We start from the raw sequence: 9,230 nt of genomic DNA, 5'->3' as shown, positions 1-9,230 counted from the left end.
TTTGAAGACCAGCAGTTAGTGAAAAAACCCCAGCCCAGTCAACATATCACCCTGCAACTCACAACTGGCAGCCCACTGAAGCTAAGCAGGTGTGAGCCTGGTCAGTACCTGGATGGGAGACCTCCTGGGAAAAACTAAGGCTGCTGCTGGAAGAGGTGTTAGTGGAGCCAGCAGGGGGTGCTCACCCTGCGGTCCATGTGGGTCCTGATGCCCCAGTATAGTGACGAGGACGCTATACTGTAAACAGGCGCTGTCCTTCGGATGAGACGTAAAGCCGAGGTCCTGACTCTCTGTGGTCATTAAAAATCCCAGGGTGTTTCTCAAAAAGAGTAGGTGGTGTCCTGGCCAAATTTCCCATTGGCCCTTACCAATCATGGCCTCCTAATAATCCCCATCTAGAATTGGCTTCATTACTCTGCTCTCCTCCCCACTGATAGCTGATGTGTGGTGAGCATTCTGGTGCACTATGGCTGCTGTCGCATCAGCCATGTGGATGCTGCACATTGGTGGTGGTGGTGGAAGGGAGTCCCCATTACCTGTGAAGCACTTTGAGTGGAGTGTCCAGAAAAGTGCTATATAAGTGTAAGTGATTATTATTATAATTAATATGATTTAGTCCTTACTGACCCTGTTTGGGGTGCTGGAGTTTTGCTGGCACTCTACCTTCAGCTCCCTTTGGTTTTAAATGTATGCTGGACCACTGCAGGAGAAGGCCATTTTGCTCTTGCTCCATCACCAATATCGTACATCCCAATGACAGGATTAGGATTAACAGATAAGATTAATATCATTGAGAGACTGAAGAACAGGCTGTACTGTGGTCTTAGTCTCTTTCAAAACATGTGTGTCAATCCACATATCAAGCTCTGTGTGATAAATACTTTGACTTAGGAACTAACTACTATCATCTGTTGCAGTCTGCTGTCATGAGGGTTGACTTTGTCTTTGAATTTCCACATCCCACCATGCCTAATGTTGTTTATATTAGGTTTCAGTCCAAACCTGCCAAGTCTCTTCCAGATGAGCTGGAGGAGTTTACTCAGAGCTCTGGAGAGCATGGTGTTATTATCATGTCCTTGTGAACATTTGTTAGCAAACTCCCCAGTGATATAATAGAAAAGATAGCCGCTGCTTTTACCCAGCTCCCTCAGAAGGTTATCTGGAGACACATGGGTGACAGACCTGCTAACTTGGGCAACAATACCCTATTGGTTTACATGGATGCCTCAAAATGATCTCCTCAGTCATCCCAAGACCAAGCTACTTGTATCACATGGAGGAACCAATGGGATCTATGAGGCAATTTATCATGGTATGCCAGTAGTGGGACTGCCAATATTTTTTGATCAGTATGACAATCTTGCCCGGCTTCAGGTTGGAGGAGGAGCCAAAATCCTTGATGTCACTAACCTAGACAGATATACTTTTTTCCAGGCCTTGCAGGAAGTCCTCAGTGAGCCATCTTAATGGATGAACATGCAGTGGGTCTCAAACCTGCATCGGAATCAGCCTATGAAACCACTGGACAGTGCCCACTACTGGATAAAGTTTGTGATTAGACACAAAGGTGCTGCTCATCTATGTGCAAAGTCCTTCAGACTGCCTTGGTACACCTACTATTCTGTGGATGTTATTATGGCCTTGCTAGCAGCTGTGGTTATCTTCATACTCATTATAATTGTAATTTTCTGATTTCTGTGATATAGGGCTTGTTATACAGTATGAGAAAACCAAAATCAGAATAAGCTTAATCTATGCCTAGACTGGCATATACACTACATAATCTCTTTTTTTTTGTAGTTTTACTCAGATCAGTAGGTTTATAATAAACTATAAAATTTCATTATGAGAATTATAACATTTCATTATGACCATGAGAAAAATTTACAGAAGACAAACATAGAAATTCATATGGGGCTGTAGAAGAATAGCTCGCTACTGTAAGTATATAACCTCAATAAGTAGTTCATAAGTAAAAGTGCAAGGTAGTTTAATAATATAATTATTTTTTTCTGAGTTTCAACAAAGGGAAATGTTTGCATCTGTGTTACAGCTAACCAGGGCAAACTCTTTGACAACATAAGATAATAATCTTATTTTATCATGGACGGAGCGGTGGCTCTTTGGCTCTGTGGCTAAGGATCTGTGCCCATGACTGGAAGGTTGCGAGTTCAAATCCCGCAGCCGGCAGAGGGATCCTACTCCGTTGGGCCCCTGAGCAAGGCCCTTAACCCCAACTGCTCCAGGGGTGCTGTACAATGGCTGACCCTGCGCTCTGACCCCAAGCTTCTCTCCCTGTCTGTGTGTCTGTGTCTCATGGAGAGCTAGCTGGGGTATGCGAAAAGACAAATTCCTAATGCAAGAAATTGTATAGGGCTAATAAAGCAACATTATTAACATTACACATTAATTCTCAAACTAGATGGGAGCGTGGAGGTATGCTTAGGGCCCTAGCCTCCTAGCTAGCATATAATAGGTTCAAAGAATTCCAAGGTGGGAATGTTGTTGTAAAGTCGTGTTAAGATTAATCCTTTAAATTTGCCATTGAATTCAGATTGATCTTACCCCATAAGACAAAACAAATTTACAGCAAATAAATGGCACAAAACGACGGTCAACAAATGAATAACACACAAAAAAATATAAGTCATGACCGACATACAGAAATGTATATCTCCAGTCCCTGTGTACCCCCACCTCACAATCTAGTTTGAGCAGTGAACCCATAAGAGCCCACAGCTGAGTGCACATGGGATTTAATAAAACTCCAGAAAAGATGGCTTTCACAGAGGAGTTGCCCCTTCACACTTTAAGGTACTGTAAAAGCACAATTAAGTAACCTGTAATTATATAAATATAAATTAATTATATAAATAATTAATCTGCAGGGATAAGAGCCACATTGTCACACATTTTGGAAATTTTTTTTTTCCTATACTGAAACAGTTTCACAGTTGTCTGTTTTTCATTGCTTGAATAGTTTTGTTTAGCACCTAGTTAATGTAAGTGCCATTTCACCTAAAAGGTTGATTCTGTGGTTGTTAACAGCATCTTGACTCTAGTAGAGAAAAGGTTAGTGAACTCATCTATTCCCTTTGCCCCATACAGATAAGAAAGTATACTTGTATAAAGGTTAAGTAAAAAAGACACGCTTACGACAACGTTCTGTTGTCTCTTTTATCCTATACTTTTAAGAGACCTGTTTATTGGTTTTCTATTTAAAAAAATGGTCTGAAACCACATCAGCTGCAGATTATGTAGGATAACAAAAATGAAATGGTCTAACAAAATCCCCAACAATTAAGTAATATAACTGGCAGCCAAGTGTTAAAGACACACTAACATAAAGACAGTTGACATGGGTCATTCACATCATATATATTTTCATGGAAAACAATCAGCGTCATCAGAGAGTTCTGTACAGTGCATTTAAAAAGGGCTTTGAGAGGGGAAGCCGATTCAGACTCCCCAAGGACTGTCTTAAGTAACAAATACTGTACAGTCAGTCTGTCAGCTGAGCTTAAGGACTTGGGAGGATCCAGTCTATGTCATTTGAGTTTAGTACTCTGGCATGAAGGAACAGAACAGATCATCAAATCACCCTGGCTGACATCAGGAGAGAACACAGAGAGCAGCTTGTACTAGCACATTTCTGGAACTCTAAATGGAAGATCTTAACTGACTAGATACCAAATGTATCCTGTTTTTTCATTCATCATTCCTGACATCAGTTTTGTAAGAGATAAAAATGTATAAAATATGTTTTCACAGTTTATTTAATTCATCCCTCCTCCACCCTTTCACCACCTTTACAGCTGTCCATTGGTCACTCCTCACAATGAATAGGGGTCCCAGCCACCTCGTATTATGACCTGAAGGATGGCCCTCACCCAGGAAAGTTCAGCCAAATCTCACTTTACTAAATATTCAGTAAACATCCTTAAATCCTTAAATTCTCTGGTGTTTTATTTATCATGAAATGTAGAAACTGATTTTTGGTATCACACATATTCATACTGCCAGCAGCTATGTCACCCTGGAGCTCTCAACTGGCTACCTACTGAAGCTAAGCAGGGTTGAACCTGGTCAGTACCTGGATGGGAGACTTCATGGGAAGCTATGGTTGCTGCTGGAAGTGGTGTTCATGGGACCAGTGGGGGACCCACCATGCAGTATGTGTGGGTCCTAATGCCCCAGTATAGCGGTGGGGACACTATACTGTAGTGGGCGCCGTCTTTCAGATGAGACGTTAAACTGAGGTCCTGACTCTCAGTGGTCATTAAAGATCCCTGGGCATTTCTCGATAAGAGTGGGGAGTTATCCCGGTGTCTGGGCCAAATTTCCCCCCTCAGCCTTAACCGTGGTCTCCCAATTGTCCCCATGTATGATTGACTTGCACTGGCCCTTTGATGGACTGGTGACCTGTTCAGGCTGTACCCTGCCTTGTGCTTGTTGCTTGCTGGGTAGGCTCTGGCTTCCCACGACACCGTATGGTATAAAGTGTTTTGGCAAATGACATGACATGACATTCATACTAAAAATATGATTGACAGGCATTATAAAATGACATAGTAGGTGTAGAGATAATCTGTATTTATTTCCACTTTTCTGTTGCTCAGCAGATGAAAGTTCATTGTACTTGCCACTATGTCTGTTCTGTCATCATAATAGGATGTATTTTTTTCAATGAATAAAACCCAATGAGACTTTGTCTCAGATGTATTAAACAGTAAAAAAACATCATTCTCAATGTGCATCTCAGTAAGACAAGTCATCACTTATTAGTCTATATCTGCTTCAAAAGCTCCTAAAGAAAATGTATTTTACCTACAAATTTTATTTGCTTACTTTTTGTCATTCATCTACATACTACATCTGGAAAATGTACAGTCAAAAGAATCACACAAAAAAATCAAAGATAGCAAAAGTACAACATCAATATTTCCATTAGGTTGCAGCTATATACATTTGAATGTAAAATATGTTTAAATTATAAAAATATATTTTAAAAGAAAGTCTTATTTTCCATTGTTTTTTAATGTTAATATTTGGAATAAGTAGTATTATGTCACTCTATGTCTCATATCACTGCTTGATATTAAGTCACAATTCTACTGTATATATAACAAAAGAAAATAAGTGTATAAATTGCAGTGTTATACTGTTTTCTTGAAATTATAGCTTTTAAAAACAATTAATGCCAAATCAGCAAAGCAAATTTGGTTCATGGTTCATGAAGGACACGGGGGATAACCTAAATATGAAGAAAATGAAGGATGACAAGTTAGCTTTAGAGATGTTCCAATGCTCACATTGAAATGTTATAAAATATTTTTAAACTGTTTCATTACCTTTTAAAAGTGGTCATTAGAGTAGATAGTTTTGAATCCACCTTGCCGTATCATTGCTGTTTAATATCATGTCTTTACTTTATTGACTGCAATTATCTTTTAGTTATTAATGAAGAGCTTATGACATACTGTAGCTATTTTGTCATTTGTGTGGGCATACATCTTTACAATTATCACAGAAATGTGCCGGAATTATCTGAAGAAAATATAAAATATGTAACTTTTTATCAGTGGATTCTAAATCTTGTCTTCGTTTTGATTTGCTTAGTCAATGAATACCATGCTATTTTAAGAGTGTCACTCCATAAAGTGTGGACTTGGACCTCAACTGAAATGAGTACTTTTACTAAATGACTGAGCAGACTCTGTATGTCAGGGTCACTTTTGGATTTCTCTCTCATGTGCCAAGGATTCACAAGTAAGTGAATTTTCAATACATTTACTCCTTAAAACTTTTCATAGACTCTTTCTTCATATTTACATTTACTTTTTAACATGTTCTGTCTTTGTGTAAATATGTACTCTGTAGTATGCAATTTAAAGAAAATGATTTTAGTATTCTAAGTTAGTGTCAATATCAATGGATACCAAATATTTTCATAAAATGCAGGCAAGTTCTAATACATTGGAAAACTTAAATATTAAAATGATTTTTTTCTCATAGAAGTATAAAATCTTTATATGTGTATATAAAAGGGCAATTGTTTTCCAATATTTGGGATTTGTGGTCTAGACTGAAAAAAAGGCAGTCTTTCTCCATGTTTAGATTTATTTTAAAGTGTGCAGCTGTAGAGAAGGAGATTATGGAATAATAACAACAGTAAACCCATTATACAGTTTGCACCATGAAATGTATCAAAATGGTCATTTTGATTTAAATGGTCTGATTCAATCTACTGCTTTGTGTATATTACAATAAGACTGCATTATTGATCACCATTTATAAGAATCTTAAATGTTTTTTTTAGATACAATGCAGACGTGTGGTTCATGGAAAACTCTCCCCACCTTAATATCTCTTCTAATTATCATCTCTGTCCCCTTTTCTGATGGTGGCAAGATTTTAGTATTCCCAGTGGATGGTAGCCATTGGGTGAATATGAATATTTTGATAGAGGAGATGCACTCAAGGGGACATAATATCACTGTGATCCGAGGTGAAGGCAGTTGGTACATTAAGGAGAATTCACTCTACTACACCTCAATCACAATACCTGAAAATAAAGATATGGATAATAAGTTCTTCCACTCATTCCTCGTCAAATACCTAGAAGTTCAAATAAAGGAGAGTTCCCTTCTGACATTCCTCACCTTGAAAAGGGATTTCCTTGCCATGATTTCTGAAGTTCACAGAGCTATATGCAAAATGGTGACTACCATGTTTGAAAATAAGCAGCTAATGCAACGTCTACAGGACACTCAGTATGACCTGGTCCTGACAGATCCTGCTATAGCTGGTGGAGTCCTGTTGGCCCACTATCTGAAACTACCTTTAGTTTTGAATGTTCGTTGGATCACCAGTGGGGAAGGCCATTTTGCACTTGCGCCTTCACCATTGTCATATATCCCAGTGCCAGGATCCAGATTCTCAGATCAAATGAATGTCATTGAAAGGGTCAAAAACTTCCTTTATTATGCCATTATACTTTACGAGCAAACGTTTGTGGTTGACCCACATTATCGAGCTGTATGTGATCACTATTTTGGCCCAGGAATTGATATTTACAGTCTCATTCAAAGTGCAGATATATGGCTCATGAGGGTTGACTTTGTCTTTGAATTCCCACGACCCACAATGCCCAATGTTGTCTACATGGGGGGCTTTCAGTGCAAGCCTGCTAAGCCTCTTTCACCAGATTTGGAAGAGTTTATGCAGAGCTCTGGAAAACATGGTGTTATTATCATGTCCCTGGGAACCCTGGTTAACAGTCTTCCTATTGACATAGCAAATGAGATAGCTTCTGCTTTTGCCCAGCTCCCTCAGAAAGTCATTTGGAGACACCAAGGGAACAGACCTGCTAATTTAGGAAATAACACACTACTGGTCAATTGGATGTCACAAAATGATCTCTTGGGACACCCTAAGACCAGAGTTTTTGTAGCACATGGAGGAACCAATGGGGTACAAGAAGCAATTTATCATGGCATACCAGTTTTGGGTCTTCCACTTCTTTTTGACCAGTATGACAACCTCCTACGACTGAAAGGGAAAGGAGCAGCCAAAATCTTGGAAATTAACAAAGTTAAGAGTAACACTTTCCTTCAGGCTTTGCTGGAGGTACTCAATGATCCATCTTACCAGATGAACATGAAAAAGCTCTCCAGCCTGCACTGGGACCAGCCTATAAGACCCCTGGATAATGCAGCATTCTGGATAGAATATGTGATCAGGCATAAAGGTGCTGCTCACCTGCATTCAGAGTCCTACAAGATGCCCTGGTACACGTATCACTCTGTGGATGTTATTATGTTCTTACTGGCAGCTGTATTTGTCTTCATAATGATTACCATTGCTGTTATCAAATTTATCTGCCACAGGGTTTATTATAGGAGAAAACTAAAATCTGAATAAATTGAATTCCTATTCATGCTAAAATTGTCATCAACTAGATTGTAAATGGTTTGAAAATGTGAAATTCTGTTACATAAAAATGTTTGCTAAAATGCTCAAATGTTATGTTTTAAGTCCTCATAAAATCTGATAAATTAATATTATGGGTATTCAAAATTACATTTTCCTATTAAATAAAGAAAATAAAAAAGAAAGGAAATAAAATGTGTGCCTAAACTACCACACCTGTACACCTGATGTTTGAAATCAGAATCACTAAACTCAAACTCTGGCCAGCTGCTTTTGTAACTCCTCCTGCTACTCTCCTCAGTGTAGAATGTTGTAATAAAAGATAATAGAACCACAGCAGCATGACTTTAGTTCATTCTTTTCATATCCCATACCTATTCACTAGAATTTTCAATAGGTGGCACTGTCAACTAATTCATGTATTTCTCAGGTGATTTCTATCAAAGGTGCATTTGTGTGTCATAACCTTGTCCTCTTCCACATTCAGTAGAGAACATTTTGTGTATTTACAGTCTATATTGCATTCCAGCCTGTCATTGTACAAATGTACGAACACACTGTTTTATAGTTTCATTCCGGCATAGCTCTTCATTATCTAATAGATATAATATAATCAAACTATTGATTGACATAAATCGGTTCCCATTGTTAAAGAGTTGGATATTGTAGTTCAGTAAAGAAAGTTCAATTTAGTACAGATCACTGAGAGCAGAACTGAAAATTGAAATCAAAGGATATCTCCGGGTCTCCAGGGCTAGAACGGAAAGACCTTGAAAAAGAGAAAACCATATCAGAGTTCACGTCACATACAAATTGATAAAACTGCAAATGGTTCACAACTGGCAGAGCAGTGCTGAGCTGGGCTTGACTGATCAAGGCTAAATCCTGAAACTTCCTCAGCACCTACAGGCACCCACTCCCCCACGAGTTGCTGTGCAGCTTGATGAATGGTTTGATGAGTAGAGGAGTCTGTATGTCCTTCCTCATTCACCCCCTCATGCAGTGCAGGTGTTGTCACAGTGAATCAAAGCATAAGGGAACAGAAACCAGTTGAATTCTGGGCAGCTACTCTATATGATAAGGATGGTACAGAATTCTAAATTTAAAACATGATAGGTCGCTCTTAGAATTTGACAACCACTGAGACTTGCACAGAACTCAATATTTTGACCTTACCAGCATTCGAAAATATAAGCTTAAGTTTTCTTTTTGCAAGTGGATTGTTCCATCTACCAATGGAAAGATGTCACCAAGAAAAGGACTGGGAATTCAAGGCTTACAAGTTAATATACATTTTA

The 9,230-nt window shown here is 38.7% G+C and overlaps 2 pseudogenes; both read left to right on the top strand.

The window, feature by feature from the left end:
- The first annotated feature begins 612 nt into the window (after positions 1 to 612).
- LOC148659516 (UDP-glucuronosyltransferase 2B31 pseudogene) lies at positions 613 to 1,692 on the top strand (annotated as a pseudogene).
- A 4,269-nt stretch (positions 1,693 to 5,961) lies between these two features.
- On the top strand, positions 5,962 to 8,268 carry LOC148659515 (UDP-glucuronosyltransferase 2B31 pseudogene; annotated as a pseudogene).
- The last annotated feature ends 962 nt before the right edge of the window (positions 8,269 to 9,230 follow it).

Source organism: Lepisosteus platostomus, chromosome 7 (genome assembly GCF_059453375.1).
Source record: "Lepisosteus platostomus isolate fLepPlt1 chromosome 7, fLepPlt1.hap1, whole genome shotgun sequence".
In the NCBI taxonomy this organism is placed as follows: domain Eukaryota; kingdom Metazoa; phylum Chordata; class Actinopteri; order Semionotiformes; family Lepisosteidae; genus Lepisosteus; species Lepisosteus platostomus.
The sequence above is the reverse complement of the archived record's forward strand: the minus strand, read 5'-3'. Positions and strand labels throughout refer to the sequence as shown.